This window comes from Camelina sativa, chromosome 4 (genome assembly GCF_030686135.1).
Source record: "Camelina sativa cultivar CO46 ecotype springtype chromosome 4, ASM3068613v1".
Classification (NCBI taxonomy): Eukaryota; Viridiplantae; Streptophyta; class Magnoliopsida; order Brassicales; family Brassicaceae; genus Camelina; species Camelina sativa.
In genome coordinates, this window is record NC_141883.1 from 12,536,417 (window position 1) to 12,558,524 (window position 22,108).

General features: G+C 36.7%; 1 long non-coding RNA gene across 1 annotated transcript; it reads left to right on the forward strand.

The window, feature by feature from the left end:
* The first annotated feature begins 1,383 nt into the window (after positions 1-1,383).
* On the forward strand, positions 1,384-4,850 carry LOC147945700 (uncharacterized). The gene is made up of 2 exons (XR_015596137.1): positions 1,384-1,921; positions 2,012-4,850. It is a non-coding gene; the product is annotated as an uncharacterized LOC147945700 (long non-coding RNA).
* Positions 4,851-22,108: the final 17,258 nt, after the last annotated feature.

Consider the following 22,108-nt stretch of genomic DNA (forward strand, 5'->3'; position numbering starts at 1 on the left):
ACCCTAGAAACAGTAACAAAGCTGTTTACTGCTTTGAATCAATGTTTTCTCGGTTTTAGCCTGTTTCGGGACAAAATGGGTAAAAGTGGTGTCTAAACACTGCAAATTCAACTCGAGCTCTTATAATTAGTCAAATGCATTGGATTGCTACATATTTTGACCCTAGAAAGAGTAACATAGCTGTTTACTACTTTGAATCAATGTTTTCTCTCGGTTTTAGCCTGTTTTCTCGGTTTATGCCTATTTTAGGATATAACGGGTTTAAGTATTGTCTAAACACTCCAAATTCATCCCGAACTCTTACAAGTAGTCAAATGCATTGGTTTGTCACACATTCTAACCCTAGAAACAGTAACAAATCTTTTTACTACTTTGAATCAATGTTTTCTCGGTTTTAGCTTGTTTTGGGACAAAATGGGTATAATTGGTGTCTAAACACTCCAAATTCAACCCAAACTCTTATAATTAGTCAAATGCATTGGATTGTTACATATTTTGACCCTAGAAAGAGTAACAAAGCTGTTTATTGCTTCGAATCAATGTTTTCTCTCGGTTTTAGCCTGTTTTCTCGGTTTATGCCTATTTTGGGATATAACGGCTTTTAGTATTTTCTAAACACTCCAAATTCATCCCAAACTCTTAGAATTAGTCAAATGCATTGGTTTGTCAATCATTCTGACCCTAGAAACAGTAAGAAAGCTGTTTACTACTTTGAATCAATGTTTTCTCGGTTTTAGTCTATTTCGGGACAAAATGGATAAAAGTGGTGTCTAAACACTCCAAATTCAACTCGAGCTCTTATAATTAGTCAAATGCATTGGATTGCTACATATTTTGACCCTAGAAAGAGTAACATAGCTGTTTACTACTTCGAATCAATGTTTTCTCTCGGTTTTAGCCTGTTTTCTCGGTTTATGCCTATTTTAGGAAATAACGGGTTTAAGTATTGTCTAAACACTCCAAATTCATCCCGAACTGTTGGGATTTCAAGAGAGATGGCTCTTGACAAAGGAGAGACAACTCCCAAGGATTGAATCTCCTTATACCCACAACAAACTAGCTCATTCTCAAGGGGGAAGGAGAGGACATCAACTTGTGATGAACTCCCCACAAACAACCTCAATAGACCCCAAATACTAGATATAAATCGGATCTATGAGGAACAAACAGCCTAGTTTGAGACTTATCCTCTTCTAGTATCACAACACTCAAGTTTGTGTACTTAGGAGAAAGAGGATTAAGAATCAGTAATCTAGGCTATAGAAAACAGTAAATAAGGAAGATTTTAGGTGGATTTGAGAAGAGAATAGGCTGCCTTAAGGGCAGCCCCTAAATCGTTTACCCTAATCTCTCTACATTGGTGACATGAACAAGAACACAAGGTAGAGAGAGGAAAAATCGTTTCTCTTCTTTTATTCAATATTATTGTTGTGTTATTACATATGAGAGTGTATACAATGTAATATATGAGTACAAAATGTTATATGACCGTTAGAGAGAGAAGAAGGGAGATAGGGACATAAAGTGGTCTTCTCTTGGGCAAGACAATGGTGAAAGGGACAGCTCCTTCCTTCACCAACCAAAGGCCACGTGATTCTTCCTTCCCTTCCTTCCTTGTGCGCTTTTCCCTTCTTCTTCTTCCCATTGGCCTCTCTTTTCTTCTCTTCTTCCCATGGGCCTCTCTCTCTTGTAAGGCCTTGTTTTCCTTCTCTCAAACTCGGCCTTTCTCTTGTGAGGCCCCTTGGACCAAGCGCAGGCCGTACGGACGTAACAGGCCGAGACCGTACGGACGGGCCTGTACGGACGGGCCTGTACGGACGGACCTGTACGGACGGGCATCTTCATGGGCCTTCTCTTCCTGGTGTTCACGGCCTACCTGGCCGCTCACCGGACATGGGTCCGTTCACGGACACGGTACATGGTACCGGACACGGCCTTTACATGGCCTTTCCGGCCTTTCTTCTCTTCTTCCAAGGCTCGGCCTTACCGGCCTTTCTTCTCTTCTTCCAAGGCTCGGCCTTACCGGCCTCTCCTCCTTGGTACATTCTAATACTCCCCCGCACGCTTGATCGGCGGGACACCATGGGGACCAAAGATCAAGAGTGGAGTAGTGTAGTCTACCTCATTAAAAAAACCTCAACAAAGAAAACCTCTTGGGATAAAACTTTGTTAGAGGGAAAAAGAGTATAGCCTTCACTATCCATGATGTCCCTTGACCTTGGTTTATAAGGAACTAGCTCTCTTCTCTTCATGACTTGAACCGCTACTTCTCCTTAGCCCACCTTGCCTTTGGCACCTTCCTTATGATCTCCATCCTTGCACCTTTAGAATTTCTTTGAGGCTCTCATAGTCTCCTTTACCCTTTAAACAAGTGATAAAGAAGAAAAGTGTAAGTGTATGCTATGAGGAATATCAAAGTAAATTTCTATAAGTGTGACAATTTAAGAAAAATCATATGGAAGTGTAAAGACTAGCAATGGAACTAAAAATAATTAGGAATTTAAATAGAGTAGGGTTTAGAGCACAGCCTTTTGGTGTTTTGATGAATAGGAGGGAGAGAGTTGATCACTGTTGCGGTTTGGAATTCCTCCTTGAGACCGCTCCTACTCTAACCATGGTTTTTAAACCTGGTCAGTTTTATTTGTCAGACTGACACATGCCCACTGAATCGGACATAACTTTCGAACGGCTGCTCGGATTGGTATGATTCCACTTCCACTGGCAAGATGACTCTGTGGTCTCGAACTTTAATGAAGAACGCGGAAGCCGAATCGCAGTGGAAGGGTTTCGTCCGAGTCGATCTTTGAGACGCTTCGGCTGAGCTTTAAGTAAAGACTTTTGCTTGTGGCCGAGCAGAATCTGTGAGGTACGGTCTGAAGTCACTTGATCTCCCCCGTAACCTTTACTTGATGATGGGCTGAAACCTCATCACCTCAGTTGAAGCCTTGTGCATCACCGTTCTTGTGCACATCCAATCAACAGTTGAAACCTTGTGCATCACCTTTCCTAAAGACCATTGTGCACATCCGATCAACAACTTGGCACTAATACACATGTCCTTGGGCTGATTCATCACCTTCCACCAGCTCTCTCCACTAGAACTTCCTCCATAGCTTTATCTCTCTCGGTCAGCCTTAAATAGACCACCTCGCTCAAAAGAGTCTTCTGCTCTCCTCGGATGAGTCTAACCGCCGGAGTTTAATACCCAAAGCTTTATCTCTCTCGGTCAGCTTAATAGGTTACCTCGCTCAAAAGAGTCTTCTGCTCTCCTCGGGTAAACCTGACCGCCGGAGTTTATTACTATGGTGGTGAAACGTGTGGTCTAAGAAGCTTGATGGCCATTGGTTCTAACTCCAAGCATTGTGCTGCGCCTTCTCATGGCTTCTTTGTAGCCTTCAACCTCGCCACTTCTTCTTGAGATAGCAAGTGAGCTCCACACAATCTTCAAGTTTGAAACTGAAACCAAAATTTAATGGGACAGATTCTAAACAAGAGATTGTTAGGGGTTAGAGTATAGAGTGTAGAGTAGAGTATAGAGTGTAAATGGAGAATAAGTAACCAAAGAGAGTATAATAGAGTATATATATAAGAGAATGGGGGGTAGTATAAGATGGATGGAGTGTAGAATTGGACTCAAGAGTTCCAATGGACAGAGTTATACTCTGTTTTCTTGAGTTTGAGACAACTTTGACAGCCAAGAACAACCAACAAGACAATCTCTTTTGGTGCTTTAGTGGCTGAAACACATGGACCGATTGGAAAATTAATCTCTCCAACGGTTTAGACAAATTTCATGGTAGAATCACTTAAACAAAGTGTTCTCCAAGATCTTAAGGCTTTAGATCCACGAAAATAACATAAAGAAGATGCTTTTCGTGGTCACAAGCAAACAAGAAACAAAAGAGCCTTTGGAACACCCTATTGTCCATCGGTTAAAACAAAGCATTCTTGGACCAGCTTTAATCTCTTTGACCAAGCAGACCATATATGCGAAAAACAAGGTCTCTCTCTTCCTCAAGCGTGAATCCTAACCATGAACACAACCGATTTGCTCATTAGTTCATCACTACCTCATTTTGTACCCAACTTTCACCAAATCGGTAAAGCTTAAGAATGAGGCTTTTAAAGCTTAAGGATGGGGCTGTAAAATCGATTTCTCTTTACACACTTGGTCTACAAGTTCTAACAAGACAAGAGACCAAGCTTACTCAACATTGAGCTGTTAGAGAATCGTTTTTAACAACAAAAGCAAAGTTAAAGCTTTAAAGAACAAGGCTAAGCGAATTAACACTTAAGCAAAGTTTAAAACTTTCACTAAGCTATCTCCTAAGAGATTTAAACCTTGAGAACGAGTTTGAATCACCAAGAACAGAACCTGGGCTCTGATACCATGTTGGGATTTCAAGAGAGATGGCTCTTGACAAAGGAGAGACAACTCCCAAGGATTGAATCTCCTTATACCCACAACAAACTAGCTCATTCTCAAGGGGGAAGGAGAGGACATCAACTTGTGATGAACTCCCCACAAACAACCTCAATAGACCCCAAATACTAGATATAAATCGGATCTATGAGGAACAAACAGCCTAGTTTGAGACTTATCCTCTTCTAGTATCACAACACTCAAGTTTGTGTACTTAGGAGAAAGAGGATTAAGAATCAGTAATCTAGGCTATAGAAAACAGTAAATAAGGAAGATTTTAGGTGGATTTGAGAAGAGAATAGGCTGCCTTAAGGGCAGCCCCTAAATCGTTTACCCTAATCTCTCTACATTGGTGACATGAACAAGAACACAAGGTAGAGAGAGGAAAAATCGTTTCTCTTCTTTTATTCAATATTATTGTTGTGTTATTACATATGAGAGTGTATACAATGTAATATATGAGTACAAAATGTTATATGACCGTTAGAGAGAGAAGAAGGGAGATAGGGACATAAAGTGGTCTTCTCTTGGGCAAGACAATGGTGAAAGGGACAGCTCCTTCCTTCACCAACCAAAGGCCACGTGATTCTTCCTTCCCTTCCTTCCTTGTGCGCTTTTCCCTTCTTCTTCTTCCCATTGGCCTCTCTTTTCTTCTCTTCTTCCCATGGGCCTCTCTCTCTTGTAAGGCCTTGTTTTCCTTCTCTCAAACTCGGCCTTTCTCTTGTGAGGCCCCTTGGACCAAGCGCAGGCCGTACGGACGTAACAGGCCGAGACCGTACGGACGGGCCTGTACGGACGGGCCTGTACGGACGGACCTGTACGGACGGGCATCTTCATGGGCCTTCTCTTCCTGGTGTTCACGGCCTACCTGGCCGCTCACCGGACATGGGTCCGTTCACGGACACGGTACATGGTACCGGACACGGCCTTTACATGGCCTTTCCGGCCTTTCTTCTCTTCTTCCAAGGCTCGGCCTTACCGGCCTTTCTTCTCTTCTTCCAAGGCTCGGCCTTACCGGCCTCTCCTCCTTGGTACATTCTAATACGAACTCTTACAAGTAGTCAAATGCATTGGTTTGTCACACATTCTAACCCTAGAAACAGTAACAAATCTTTTTACTACTTTGAATCAATGTTTTCTCGGTTTTAGCTTGTTTTGGGACAAAATGGGTATAATTGGTGTCTAAACACTCCAAATTCAACCCAAACTCTTATAATTAGTCAAATGCATTGGATTGTTACATATTTTGACCCTAGAAAGAGTAACAAAGCTGTTTATTGCTTCGAATCAATGTTTTCTCTCGGTTTTAGCCTGTTTTCTCGGTTTATGCCTATTTTGGGATATAACGGCTTTTAGTGTTGTCTAAACACTCCAAATTCATCCCGAACTCTTAGAATTAATCAAATGCATTGGTTTGTCAATCATTCTGACCCTAGAAACAGTAAGAAAGCTGTTTACTACTTTGAATCAATCTTTTCTCGGTTTTAGTCTATTTCGGGACAAAATGGATAGAAGTGGTGTCTAAACACTCCAAATTCAACTCGAGCTCTTATAATTAGTCAAATGCATTGGATTGCTACATATTTTGACCCTAGAAAGAGTAACATAGCTGTTTACTACTTCGAATCAATGTTTTCTCTCGGTTTTAGCCTGTTTTCTTGGTTTATGCCTATTTTAGGATATAACGGGTTTAAGTATTGTCTAAACACTCCAAATTCATCCCGAACTCTTACAATTAGTCAAATGTATTGGTTTGTCACACATTCTAACCCTAGAAACAGTAACAAATCTTTTTACTACTTTGAATCAATGTTTTCTCGGTTTTAGCCTGTTTCGGGACAAAATGGGTATAATTGGTGTCTAAATACTCCAAATTCAACACAAACTCTTATAATTAGTCAAATGCATTGGATTGTTACATATTTTGACCCTAGAAAGAGTAACAAAGCTGTTTATTGCTTAGAATCAATGTTTTCTCTCGGTTGTAGCCTGTTTTCTCGGTTTATGCCTATTTTGGGATATAACGGCTTTTAGTGTTGTCTAAACACTCCAAATTCATCCCGAACTCTTAGAATTAGTCAAATGCATTGGTTTGTCAAACATTCTTACCCTAGAAACAGTAACAAAGCTGTTTACTGCTTTGAATCAATGTTTTCTCGGTTTTAGCCTGTTTCGGGACAAAATGGGTAAAAGTGGTGTCTAAACACTGCAAATTCAACTCGAGCTCTTATAATTAGTCAAACGCATTGGATTGCTACATATTTTGACCCTAGAAAGAGTAACATAGCTGTTTACTACTTCGAATCAATGTTTTCTCTCGGTTTTAGCCTGTTTTCTCGGTTTATGCCTATTTTAGGATATAACGGGTTTAAGTATTGTCTAAACACTCCAAATTCATCCCGAACTCTTACAAGTAGTCAAATGCATTGGTTTGTCACACATTCTAACCCTAGAAACAGTAACAAAGCTGTTTACTGCTTTGAATCAATGTTTTCTCGGTTTTAGCCTGTTTCGGGACAAAATGGGTAAAAGTGGTGTCTAAACACTGCAAATTCAACTCGAGCTCTTATAATTAGTCAAATGCATTGGATTGCTACATATTTTGACCCTAGAAAGAGTAACATAGCTGTTTACTACTTCGAATCAATGTTTTCTCTCGGTTTTAGCCTGTTTTCTCGGTTTATGCCTATTTTAGGATATAACGGGTTTAAGTATTGTCTAAACACTCCAAATTCATCCCGAACTCTTACAAGTAGTCAAATGCATTGGTTTGTCACACATTCTAACCCTAGAAACAGTAAAAAATCTTTTTACTACTTTGAATCAATGTTTTCTCGGTTTTAGCTTGTTTTGGGACAAAATGGGTATAATTGGTGTCTAAACACTCCAAATTCAACCCAAACTCTTATAATTAGTCAAATGCATTGGATTGTTACATATTTTGACCCTAGAAAGAGTAACAAAGCTGTTTATTGCTTCGAATCAATGTTTTCTCTCGGTTTTAGCCTTTTTTCTCGGTTTATGCCTATTTTGGGATATAACGGCTTTTAGTATTGTCTAAACACTCCAAATTCATCCCAAACTCTTAGAATTAGTCAAATGCATTGGTTTGTCAATCATTCTGACCCTAGAAACAGTAAGAAAGCTGTTTACTACTTTGAATCAATGTTTTCTCGGTTTTAGTCTATTTCGGGACAAAATGGATAAAAGTGGTGTCTAAACACTCCAAATTCAACTCGAGCTCTTATAATTAGTCAAATGCATTGGATTGCTACATATTTTGACCCTAGAAAGAGTAACATAGCTGTTTACTACTTCGAATCAATGTTTTCTCTCGGGTTTAGCCTGTTTTCTCGGTTTATGCCTATTTTAGGATATAACGGGTTTAAGTATTGTCTAAACACTCCAAATTCATCCCGAACTCTTACAAGTAGTCAAATGCATTGGTTTGTCACACATTCTAACCCTAGAAACAGTAACAAATCTTTTTACTACTTTGAATCAATGTTTTCTCGGTTTTAGCTTGTTTTGGGACAAAATGGGTATAATTGGTGTCTAAACACTCCAAATTCAACCCAAACTCTTATAATTAGTCAAATGCATTGGATTGTTACATATTTTGACCCTAGAAAGAGTAACAAAGCTGTTTATTGCTTCGAATCAATGTTTTCTCTCGGTTTTAGCCTGTTTTCTCGGTTTATGCCTATTTTGGGATATAACGGCTTTTAGTATTATCTAAACACTCCAAATTCATCCCAAACTCTTAGAATTAGTCAAATGCATTGGTTTGTCAATCATTCTGACCCTAGAAACAGTAAGAAAGCTGTTTACTACTTTGAATCAATGTTTTCTCGGTTTTAGTCTATTTCGGGACAAAATGGATAAAAGTGGTGTCTAAACACTCCAAATTCAACTCGAGCTCTTATAATTAGTCAAATGCATTGGATTGCTACATATTTTGACCCTAGAAAGAGTAACATAGCTGTTTACTACTTCGAATCAATGTTTTCTCTCGGTTTTAGCCTGTTTTCTCGGTTTATGCCTATTTTAGGATATAACGGGTTTAAGTATTGTCTAAACACTCCAAATTCATCCCGAACTCTTACAATTAGTCAAATGCATTGGTTTGTCACACATTCTAACCCTAGAAACAGTAACAAATCTTTTTACTACTTTGAATCAATGTTTTCTCGGTTTTAGCCTGTTTCGGGACAAAATGGGTATAATTGGCGTCTAAATACTCCAAATTCAACACAAACTCTTATAATTAGTCAAATGGATTGGATTGTTACATATTTTGACCCTAGAAAGAGTAACAAAGCTGTTTATTGCTTAGAATCAATGTTTTCTCTCGGTTTTAGCCTGTTTTCTCGGTTTATGCCTATTTTGGGATATAACGGCTTTTAGTGTTGTCCAAACACTCCAAATTCATCCCGAACTCATAGAATTAGTCAAATGCATTGGTTTGTCAAACAACAACTAAGAGATCCATTCGAGGAACACGGGGACTAGTTGACGTAATCAGCCTCCAAATATTCTGACCCTAGAAACAGTAACAAAGCTGTTTACTGCTTTGAATCAATGTTTTCTCGGTTTTCGTCTGTTTCGGGACAAAATGGGTAAAAGTGGTGTCTAAACACTCCAAATTCAACTCGAGCTCTTATAATTAGTCAAATGCATTGGATTGCTACATATTTTGACCCTAGAAAGAGTAACATAGGTGTTTATTGCTTCGAATCAATGTTTTCTCTCGGTTTTAGCCTGTTTTCTCGGTTTATGCCTATTTTAGGATATAACGGGTTTAAGTATTGTCTAAACACTCCAAATTCATCCCGAACTCTTACAATTAGTCAAATGCATTTGTTTGTCACACATTCTAACCCTAGAAACAGTAACAAATCTTTTTACTACTTTGAATCAATGTTTTCTCGGTTTTAGCCTGTTTCGGGACAAAATGGGTATAATTGGTGTCTAAAGACTCCAAATTCAACACAAAGTCTTATAATTAGTCAAATGCATTGGATTGTTACATATTTTGACCCTAGAAAGAGTAACAAAGCTGTTTATTGCTTCGAATCAATGTTTTCTCTCGGTTTTAGCCTGTTTTCTCGGTTTATGCCTATTTTGGGATATAACGGCTTTTAGTATTGTCTAAACACTCCAAATTCATCCCAAACTCTTAGAATTAGTCAAATGCATTGGTTTGTCAATCATTCTGACCCTAGAAACAGTAAGAAAGCTGTTTACTACTTTGAATCAATGTTTTCTCGGTTTTAGTCTATTTCGGGACAAAATGGATAAAAGTGGTGTCTAAACACTCTAAATTCAACTCGAGCTCTTATAATTAGTCAAATGCATTGGATTGCTACATATTTTGACCCAAGAAAGAGTAACATAGCTGTTTACTACTTCGAATCAATGTTTTCTCTCGGTTTTAGCCTGTTTTCTCGGTTTATGCCTATTTTAGGATATAACGGGTTTAAGTATTGTCTAAACACTCCAAATTCATCCCGAACTCTTACAAGTAGTCAAATGCATTGGTTTGTCACACATTCTAACCCTAGAAACAGTAACAAATCTTTTTACTACTTTGAATCAATGTTTTCTCGGTTTTAGCTTGTTTTGGGACAAAATGGGTATAATTGGTGTCTAAACACTCCAAATTCAACCCAAACTCTTATAATTAGTCAAATGCATTGGATTGTTACATATTTTGACCCTAGAAAGAGTAACAAAGCTGTTTATTGCTTAGAATCAATGTTTTCTCTCGGTTTTAGCCTGTTTTCTCGGTTTATGCCTATTTTGGGATATAACGGCTTTTAGTGTTGTCTAAACACTCCAAATTCATCCCGAACTCTTAGAATTAGTCAAATGCATTGGTTTGTCAAACATTCTTACCCTAGAAACAGTAACAAAGCTGTTTACTGCTTTGAATCAATGTTTTCTCGGTTTTAGCCTGTTTCGGGACAAAATGGGTAAAAGTGGTGTCTAAACACTGCAAATTCAACTTGAGCTCTTATAATTAGTCAAATGCATTGGTTTGTCACACATTCTAACCCTAGAGACAGTAACAAATCTTTTTACTACTTTGAATCAATGTTTTCTCGGTTTTAGCCTGTTTCGGGACAAAATGGGTATAATTGGTGTCTAAATACTCCAAATTCAACACAAACTCTTATAATTAGTCAAATGCATTGGATTGTTACATATTTTGACCCTAGAAAGAGTAACAAAGCTGTTTATTGCTTAGAATCAATGTTTTCTCTCGGTTTTAGCCTGTTTTCTAGGTTTATGCCTATTTTGGGATATAACGGCTTTTAGTGTTGTCTAAACACTCCAAATTCATCCCGAACTCTTAGAATTAGTCAAATGCATTGGTTTGTCAAACATTCTTACCCTAGAAACAGTAACAAAGCTGTTTACTGTTTTGAATCAATGTTTTCTCGGTTTTAGCCTGTTTCGGGACAAAATGGGTAAAAGTGGTGTCTAAACACTGCAAATTCAACTCGAGCTCTTATAATTAGTCAAATGCATTGGATTGCTACATATTTTGACCCTAGAAAGAGTAACATAGCTGTTTACTACTTCGAATCAATGTTTTCTCTCGGTTTTAGCCTGTTTTCTCGGTTTATGCCTATTTTAGGATATAACGGGTTTAAGTATTGTCTAAACACTCCAAATTCATCCCGAACTCTTACAAGTAGTCAAATGCATTGGTTTGTCACACATTCTAACCCTAGAAACAGTAACAAATCTTTTTACTACTTTGAATCAATGTTTTCTCGGTTTTAGCTTGTTTTGGGACAAAATGGGTATAATTGGTGTCTAAACACTCCAAATTCAACCCAAACTCTTATAATTAGTCAAATGCATTGGATTGTTACATATTTTGACCCTAGAAAGAGTAACAAAGCTGTTTATTGCTTCGAATCAATGTTTTCTCTCGGTTTTAGCCTGTTTTCTCGGTTTATGCCTATTTTGGGATATAACGGCTTTTAGTGTTGTCTAAACACTCCAAATTCATCCCGAACTCTTAGAATTAGTCAAATGCATTGGTTTGTCAAACATTCTTACCCTAGAAACAGTAACAAAGCTGTTTACTGCTTTGAATCAATGTTTTCTCGGTTTTAGCCTGTTTCGGGACAAAATGGGTAAAAGTGGTGTCTAAACACTGCAAATTCAACACAAAGTCTTATAATTAGTCAAATGCATTGGATTGTTACATATTTTGACCCTAGAAAGAGTAACAAAGCTGTTTATTGCTTCGAATCAATGTTTTCTCTCGGTTTTAGCCTGTTTTCTCGGTTTATGCCTATTTTGGGATATAACGGCTTTTAGTATTGTCTAAACACTCCAAATTCATCCCAAACTCTTAGAATTAGTCAAATGCATTGGTTTATCAATCATTCTGACCCTAGAAACAGTAAGAAAGCTGTTTACTACTTTGAATCAATGTTTTCTCGGTTTTAGTCTATTTCGGGACAAAATGGATAAAAGTGGTGTCTAAACACTCCAAATTCAACTCGAGCTCTTATAATTAGTCAAATGCATTGGATTGCTACATATTTTGACCCAAGAAAGAGTAACATAGCTGTTTACTACTTCGAATCAATGTTTTCTCTCGGTTTTAGCCTGTTTTCTCGGTTTATGCCTATTTTAGGATATAACGGGTTTAAGTATTGTCTAAACACTCCAAATTCATCCCGAACTCTTACAAGTAGTCAAATGCATTGGTTTGTCACACATTCTAACCCTAGAAACAGTAACAAATCTTTTTACTACTTTGAATCAATGTTTTCTCGGTTTTAGCTTGTTTTGGGACAAAATGGGTATAATTGGTGTCTAAACACTCCAAATTCAACCCAAACTCTTATAATTAGTCAAATGCATTGGATTGTTACATATTTTGACCCTAGAAAGAGTAACAAAGCTGTTTATTGCTTAGAATCAATGTTTTCTCTCGGTTTTAGCCTGTTTTCTCGGTTTATGCCTATTTTGGGATATAACGGCTTTTAGTGTTGTCTAAACACTCCAAATTCATCCCGAACTCTTAGAATTAGTCAAATGCATTGGTTTGTCAAACATTCTTACCCTAGAAACAGTAATAAAGCTGTTTACTGCTTTGAATCAATGTTTTCTCGGTTTTAGCCTGTTTCGGGACAAAATGGGTAAAAGTGGTGTCTAAACACTGCAAATTCAACTTGAGCTCTTATAATTAGTCAAATGCATTGGATTGCTACATATTTTGACCCTAGAAAGAGTAACATAGCTGTTTACTACTTCGAATCAAAGTTTTCTCTCGGTTTTAGCCTGTTTTCTTGGTTTATGCCTATTTTAGGATATAACGGGTTTAAGTATTGTCTAAACACTCCAAATTCATCCCGAACTCTTACAATTAGTCAAATGCATTGGTTTGTCACACATTCTAACCCTAGAGACAGTAACAAATCTTTTTACTACTTTGAATCAATGTTTTCTCGGTTTTAGCCTGTTTCGGGACAAAATGGGTTTAATTGGTGTCTAAACACTCCAAATTCAACCCAAACTCTTATAATTAGTCAAATGCATTGGATTGTTACATATTTTGACCCTAGAAAGAGTAACAAAGCTGTTTATTGCTTCGAATCAATGTTTTCTCTCGGTTTTAGCCTGTTTTCTCGGTTTATGCCTATTTTGGGATATAACGGCTTTTAGTGTTGTCTAAACACTCCAAATTCATCCCGAACTCTTAGAATTAGTCAAATGCATTGGTTTGTCAAACATTCTTACCCTAGAAACAGTAACAAAGCTGTTTACTGCTTTGAATCAATGTTTTCTCGGTTTTAGCCTGTTTCGGGACAAAATGGGTAAAAGTGGTGTCTAAACACTGCAAATTCAACTTGAGCTCTTATAATTAGTCAAATGCATTGGTTTGTCACACATTCTAACCCTAGAGACAGTAACAAATCTTTTTACTACTTTGAATCAATGTTTTCTCGGTTTTAGCCTGTTTCGGGACAAAATGGGTATAATTGGTGTCTAAATACTCCAAATTCAACACAAACTCTTATAATTAGTCAAATGCATTGGATTGTTACATATTTTGACCCTAGAAAGAGTAACAAAGCTGTTTATTGCTTAGAATCAATGTTTTCTCTCTGTTTTAGCCTGTTTTCTCGGTTTATGCCTATTTTGGGATATAACGGCTTTTAGTGTTGTCTAAACACTCCAAATTCATCCCGAACTCTTAGAATTAGTCAAATGCATTGGTTTGTCAAACATTCTTACCCTAGAAACAGTAACAAAGCTGTTTACTGTTTTGAATCAATGTTTTCTCGGTTTTAGCCTGTTTCGGGACAAAATGGGTAAAAGTGGTGTCTAAACACTGCAAATTCAACTCGAGCTCTTATAATTAGTCAAATGCATTGGATTGCTACATATTTTGACCCTAGAAAGAGTAACATAGCTGTTTACTACTTCGAATCAATGTTTTCTCTCGGTTTTAGCCTGTTTTCTCGGTTTATGCCTATTTTAGGATATAACGGGTTTAAGTATTGTCTAAACACTCCAAATTCATCCCGAACTCTTACAAGTAGTCAAATGCATTGGTTTGTCACACATTCTAACCCTAGAAACAGTAACAAATCTTTTTACTACTTTGAATCAATGTTTTCTCGGTTTTAGCTTGTTTTGGGACAAAATGGGTATAATTGGTGTCTAAACACTCCAAATTCAACCCAAACTCTTATAATTAGTCAAATGCATTGGATTGTTACATATTTTGACCCTAGAAAGAGTAACAAAGCTGTTTATTGCTTAGAATCAATGTTTTCTCTCGGTTTTAGCCTGTTTTCTCGGTTTATGCCTATTTTGGGATATAACGGCTTTTAGTGTTGTCTAAACACTCCAAATTCATCCCGAACTCTTAGAATTAGTCAAATGCATTGGTTTGTCAAACATTCTTACCCTAGAAACAGTAACAAAGCTGTTTACTGTTTTGAATCAATGTTTTCTCGGTTTTAGCCTGTTTCGGGACAAAATGGGTAAAAGTGGTGTCTAAACACTGCAAATTCAACTCGAGCTCTTATAATTAGTCAAATGCATTGGATTGCTACATATTTTGACCCTAGAAAGAGTAACATAGCTGTTTACTACTTCGAATCAATGTTTTCTCTCGGTTTTAGCCTGTTTTCTCGGTTTATGCCTATTTTAGGATATAACGGGTTTAAGTATTGTCTAAACACTCCAAATTCATCCCGAACTCTTACAAGTAGTCAAATGCATTGGTTTGTCACACATTCTAACCCTAGAAACAGTAACAAATCTTTTTACTACTTTGAATCAATGTTTTCTCGGTTTTAGCTTGTTTTGGGACAAAATGGGTATAATTGGTGTCTAAACACTCCAAATTCAACCCAAACTCTTATAATTAGTCAAATGCATTGGATTGTTACATATTTTGACCCTAGAAAGAGTAACAAAGCTGTTTATTGCTTCGAATCAATGTTTTCTCTCGGTTTTAGCCTGTTTTCTCGGTTTATGCCTATTTTGGGATATAACGGCTTTTAGTGTTGTCTAAACACTCCAAATTCATCCCGAACTCTTAGAATTAGTCAAATGCATTGGTTTGTCAAACATTCTTACCCTAGAAACAGTAACAAAGCTGTTTACTGCTTTGAATCAATGTTTTCTCGGTTTTAGCCTGTTTCGGGACAAAATGGGTATAATTGGTGTCTAAATACTCCAAATTCAACACAAACTCTTATAATTAGTCAAATGCATTGGATTGTTACATATTTTGACCCTAGAAAGAGTAACAAAGCTGTTTATTGCTTAGAATCAATGTTTTCTCTCGGTTTTAGCCTGTTTTCTCGGTTTATGCCAATTTTGGGATATAACGGCTTTTAGTGTTGTCTAAACACTCCAAATTCATCCCGAACTCTTAGAATTAGTCAAATGCATTGGTTTGTCAAACATTCTTACCCTAGAAACAGTAACAAAGCTGTTTACTGTTTTGAATCAATGTTTTCTCGGTTTTAGCCTGTTTCGGGACAAAATGGGTAAAAGTGGTGTCTAAACACTGCAAATTCAACTCGAGCTCTTATAATTAGTCAAATGCATTGGATTGCTACATATTTTGACCCTAGAAAGAGTAACATAGCTGTTTACTACTTCGAATCAATGTTTTCTCTCGGTTTTAGCCTGTTTTCTCGGTTTATGCCTATTTTAGGATATAACGGGTTTAAGTATTGTCTAAACACTCCAAATTCATCCCGAACTCTTACAAGTAGTCAAATGCATTGGTTTGTCACACATTCTAACCCTAGAAACAGTAACAAATCTTTTTACTACTTTGAATCAATGTTTTCTCGGTTTTAGCTTGTTTTGGGACAAAATGGGTATAATTGGTGTCTAAACACTCCAAATTCAACCCAAACTCTTATAATTAGTCAAATGCATTGGATTGTTACATATTTTGACCCTAGAAAGAGTAACAAAGCTGTTTATTGCTTCGAATCAATGTTTTCTCTCGGTTTTAGCCTGTTTTCTCGGTTTATGCCTATTTTGGGATATAACGGCTTTTAGTGTTGTCTAAACACTCCAAATTCATCCCGAACTCTTAGAATTAGTCAAATGCATTGGTTTGTCAACCATTCTGACCCTAGAAACAGTAAGAAAGCTGTTTACTACTTTGAATCAATGTTTTCTCGGTTTTAGTCTATTTCGGGACAAAATGGATAAAAGTGGTGTCTAAACACTCCAAATTCAACTCGAGCTCTTATAATTAGTCAAATGCATTGGATTGCTACATATTTTGACCCAAGAAAGAGTAACATAGCTGTTTACTACTTCGAATCAATGTTTTCTCTCGGTTTTAGCCTGTTTTCTCGGTTTATGCCTATTTTAGGATATAACGGGTTTAAGTATTGTCTAAACACTCCAAATTCATCCCGAACTCTTACAAGTAGTCAAATGCATTGGTTTGTCACACATTCTAACCCTAGAAACAGTAACAAATCTTTTTACTACTTTGAATCAATGTTTTCTCGGTTTTAGCTTGTTTTGGGACAAAATGGGTATAATTGGTGTCTAAACACTCCAAATTCAACCCAAACTCTTATAATTAGTCAAATGCATTGGATTGTTACATATTTTGACCCTAGAAAGAGTAACAAAGCTGTTTATTGCTTAGAATCAATGTTTTCTCTCGGTTTTAGCCTGTTTTCTCGGTTTATGCCTATTTTGGGATATAACGGCTTTTAGTGTTGTCTAAACACTCCAAATTCATCCCGAACTCTTAGAATTAGTCAAATGCATTGGTTTGTCAAACATTCTTACCCTAGAAACAGTAACAAAGCTGTTTACTGCTTTGAATCAATGTTTTCTCGGTTTTAGCCTGTTTCGGGACAAAATGGGTAAAAGTGGTGTCTAAACACTGCAAATTCAACTTGAGCTCTTATAATTAGTCAAATGCATTGGATTGCTACATATTTTGACCCTAGAAAGAGTAACATAGCTGTTTACTACTTCGAATCAATGTTTTCTCTCGGTTTTAGCCTGTTTTCTTGGTTTATGCCTATTTTAGGATATAACGGGTTTAAGTATTGTCTAAACACTCCAAATTCATCCCGAACTCTTACAATTAGTCAAATGCATTGGTTTGTCACACATTCTAACCCTAGAGACAGTAACAAATCTTTTTACTACTTTGAATCAATGTTTTCTCGGTTTTAGCCTGTTTCGGGACAAAATGGGTATAATTGGTGTCTAAACACTCCAAATTCAACCCAAACTCTTATAATTAGTCAAATGCATTGGATTGTTACATATTTTGACCCTAGAAAGAGTAACAAAGCTGTTTATTGCTTCGAATCAATGTTTTCTCTCGGTTTTAGCCTGTTTTCTCGGTTTATGCCTATTTTGGGATATAACGGCTTTTAGTGTTGTCTAAACACTCCAAATTCATCCCGAACTCTTAGAATTAGTCAAATGCATTGGTTTGTCAAACATTCTTACCCTAGAAACAGTAACAAAGCTGTTTACTGCTTTGAATCAATGTTTTCTCGGTTTTAGCCTGTTTCGGGACAAAATGGGTAAAAGTGGTGTCTAAACACTGCAAATTCAACTTGAGCTCTTATAATTAGTCAAATGCATTGGTTTGTCACACATTCTAACCCTAGAGACAGTAACAAATCTTTTTACTACTTTGAATCAATGTTTTCTCGGTTTTAGCCTGTTTCGGGACAAAATGGGAATAATTGGTGTCTAAATACTCCAAATTCAACACAAACTCTTATAATTAGTCAAATGCATTGGATTGTTACATATTTTGACCCTAGAAAGAGTAACAAAGCTGTTTATTGCTTAGAATCAATGTTTTCTCTCGGTTTTAGCCTGTTTTCTCGGTTTATGCCTATTTTGGGATATAACGGCTTTTAGTGTTGTCTAAACACTCCAAATTCATCCCGAACTCTTAGAATTAGTCAAATGCATTGGTTTGTCAAACATTCTTACCCTAGAAACAGTAACAAAGCTGTTTACTGTTTTGAATCAATGTTTTCTCGGTTTTAGCCTGTTTCGGGACAAAATGGGTAAAAGTGGTGTCTAAACACTGCAAATTCAACTCGAGCTCTTATAATTAGTCAAATGCATTGGATTGCTACATATTTTGACCCTAGAAAGAGTAACATAGCTGTTTACTACTTCGAATCAATGTTTTCTCTCGGTTTTAGCCTGTTTTCTCGGTTTATGCCTATTTTAGGATATAACGGGTTTAAGTATTGTCTAAACACTCCAAATTCATCCCGAACTCTTACAAGTAGTCAAATGCATTGGTTTGTCACACATTCTAACCCTAGAAACAGTAACAAATCTTTTTACTACTTTGAATCAATGTTTTCTCGGTTTTAGCTTGTTTTGGGACAAAATGGGTATAATTGGTGTCTAAACACTCCAAATTCAACCCAAACTCTTATAATTAGTCAAATGCATTGGATTGTTACATATTTTGACCCTAGAAAGAGTAACAAAGCTGTTTATTGCTTAGAATCAATGTTTTCTCTCGGTTTTAGCCTGTTTTCTCGGTTTATGCCTATTTTGGGATATAACGGCTTTTAGTGTTGTCTAAACACTCCAAATTCATCCCGAACTCTTAGAATTAGTCAAATGCATTGGTTTGTCAAACATTCTTACCCTAGAAACAGTAACAAAGCTGTTTACTGTTTTGAATCAATGTTTTCTCGGTTTTAGCCTGTTTCGGGACAAAATGGGTAAAAGTGGTGTCTAAACACTGCAAATTCAACTCGAGCTCTTATAATTAGTCAAATGCATTGGATTGCTACATATTTTGACCCTAGAAAGAGTAACATAGCTGTTTACTACTTCGAATCAATGTTTTCTCTCGGTTTTAGCCTGTTTTCTCGGTTTATGCCTATTTTAGGATATAACGGGTTTAAGTATTGTCTAAACACTCCAAATTCATCCCGAACTCTTACAAGTAGTCAAATGCATTGGTTTGTCACACATTCTAACCCTAGAAACAGTAACAAATCTTTTTACTACTTTGAATCAATGTTTTCTCGGTTTTAGCTTGTTTTGGGACAAAATGGGTATAATTGGTGTCTAAACACTCCAAATTCAACCCAAACTCTTATAATTAGTCAAATGCATTGGATTGTTACATATTTTGACCCTAGAAAGAGTAACAAAGCTGTTTATTGCTTCGAATCAATGTTTTCTCTCGGTTTTAGCCTGTTTTCTCGGTTTATGCCTATTTTGGGATATAACGGCTTTTAGTGTTGTCTAAACACTCCAAATTCATCCCGAACTCTTAGAATTAGTCAAATGCATTGGTTTGTCAAACATTCTTACCCTAGAAACAGTAACAAAGCTGTTTACTGCTTTGAATCAATGTTTTCTCGGTTTTAGCCTGTTTCGGGACAAAATGGGTATAATTGGTGTCTAAATACTCCAAATTCAACACAAACTCTTATAATTAGTCAAATGCATTGGATTGTTACATATTTTGACCCTAGAAAGAGTAACAAAGCTGTTTATTGCTTAGAATCAATGTTTTCTCTCGGTTTTAGCCTGTTTTCTCGGTTTATGCCTATTTTGGGATATAACGGCTTTTAGTGTTGTCTAAACACTCCAAATTCATCCCGAACTCTTAGAATTAGTCAAATGCATTGGTTTGTCAAACATTCTTACCCTAGAAACAGTAACAAAGCTGTTTACTGTTTTGAATCAATGTTTTCTCGGTTTTAGCCTGTTTCGGGACAAAATGGGTAAAAGTGGTGTCTAAACACTGCAAATTCAACTCGAGCTCTTATAATTAGTCAAATGCATTGGATTGCTACATATTTTGACCCTAGAAAGAGTAACATAGCTGTTTACTACTTCGAATCAATGTTTTCTCTCGGTTTTAGCCTGTTTTCTCGGTTTATGCCTATTTTAGGATATAACGGGTTTAAGTATTGTCTAAACACTCCAAATTCATCCCGAACTCTTACAAGTAGTCAAATGCATTGGTTTGTCACACATTCTAACCCTAGAAACAGTAACAAATCTTTTTACTACTTTGAATCAATGTTTTCTCGGTTTTAGCTTGTTTTGGGACAAAATGGGTATAATTGGTGTCTAAACACTCCAAATTCAACCCAAACTCTTATAATTAGTCAAATGCATTGGATTGTTACATATTTTGACCCTAGAAAGAGTAACAAAGCTGTTTATTGCTTAGAATCAATGTTTTCTCTCGGTTTTAGCCTGTTTTCTCGGTTTATGCCTATTTTGGGATATAACGGCTTTTAGTGTTGTCTAAACACTCCAAATTCATCCCGAAGTCTTAGAATTAGTCAAATGCATTGGTTTGTCAAACATTCTTACCCTAGAAACAGTAACAAAGCTGTTTACTGCTTTGAATCAATGTTTTCTCGGTTTTAGCCTGTTTCGGGACAAAATGGGTAAAAGTGGTGTCTAAACACTGCAAATTCAACTTGAGCTCTTATAATTAGTCAAATGCATTGGTTTGTCACACATTCTAACCCTAGAGACAGTAACAAATCTTTTTACTACTTTGAATCAATGTTTTCTCGGTTTTAGCCTGTTTCGGGACAAAATGGGTATAATTGGTGTCTAAATACTCCAAATTCAACACAAACTCTTATAATTAGTCAAATGCATTGGATTGTTACATATTTTGACCCTAGAAAGAGTAACAAAGCTGTTTATTGCTTAGAATCAATGTTTTCTCTCGGTTTTAGCCTGTTTTCTCGGTTTATGCCTATTTTGGGATATAACGGCTTTTAGTGTTGTCTAAACACTCCAAATTCATCCCGAACTCTTAGAATTAGTCAAATGCATTGGTTTGTCAAACATTCTTACCCTAGAAACAGTAACAAAGCTGTTTACTGTTTTGAATCAATGTTTTCTCGGTTTTAGCCTGTTTCGGGACAAAATGGGTAAAAGTGGTGTCTAAACACTGCAAATTCAACTCGAGCTCTTATAATTAGTCAAATGCATTGGATTGCTACATATTTTGACCCTAGAAAGAGTAACATAGCTGTTTACTACTTCGAATCAATGTTTTCTCTCGGTTTTAGCCTGTTTTCTCGGTTTATGCCTATTTTAGGATATAACGGGTTTAAGTATTGTCTAAACACTCCAAATTCATCCCGAACTCTTACAAGTAGTCAAATGCATTGGTTTGTCACACATTCTAACCCTAGAAACAGTAACAAATCTTTTTACTACTTTGAATCAATGTTTTCTCGGTTTTAGCTTGTTTTGGGACAAAATGGGTATAATTGGTGTCTAAACACTCCAAATTCAACCCAAACTCTTATAATTAGTCAAATGCATTGGATTGTTACATATTTTGACCCTAGAAAGAGTAACAAAGCTGTTTATTGCTTAGAATCAATGTTTTCTCTCGGTTTTAGCCTGTTTTCTCGGTTTATGCCTATTTTGGGATATAACGGCTTTTAGTGTTGTCTAAACACTCCAAATTCATCCCGAACTCTTAGAATTAGTCAAATGCATTGGTTTGTCAAACATTCTTACCCTAGAAACAGTAACAAAGCTGTTTACTGTTTTGAATCAATGTTTTCTCGGTTTTAGCCTGTTTCGGGACAAAATGGGTAAAAGTGGTGTCTAAACACTGCAAATTCAACTCGAGCTCTTATAATTAGTCAAATGCATTGGATTGCTACATATTTTGACCCTAGAAAGAGTAACATAGCTGTTTACTACTTCGAATCAATGTTTTCTCTCGGTTTTAGCCTGTTTTCTCGGTTTATGCCTATTTTAGGATATAACGGGTTTAAGTATTGTCTAAACACTCCAAATTCATCCCGAACTCTTACAAGTAGTCAAATGCATTGGTTTGTCACACATTCTAACCCTAGAAACAGTAACAAATCTTTTTACTACTTTGAATCAATGTTTTCTCGGTTTTAGCTTGTTTTGGGACAAAATGGGTATAATTGGTGTCTAAACACTCCAAATTCAACCCAAACTCTTATAATTAGTCAAATGCATTGGATTGTTACATATTTTGACCCTAGAAAGAGTAACAAAGCTGTTTATTGCTTCGAATCAATATTTTCTCTCGGTTTTAGCCTGTTTTCTCCGTTTATGCCTATTTTGGGATATAACGGCTTTTAGTGTTGTCTAAACACTCCAAATTCATCCCGAACTCTTAGA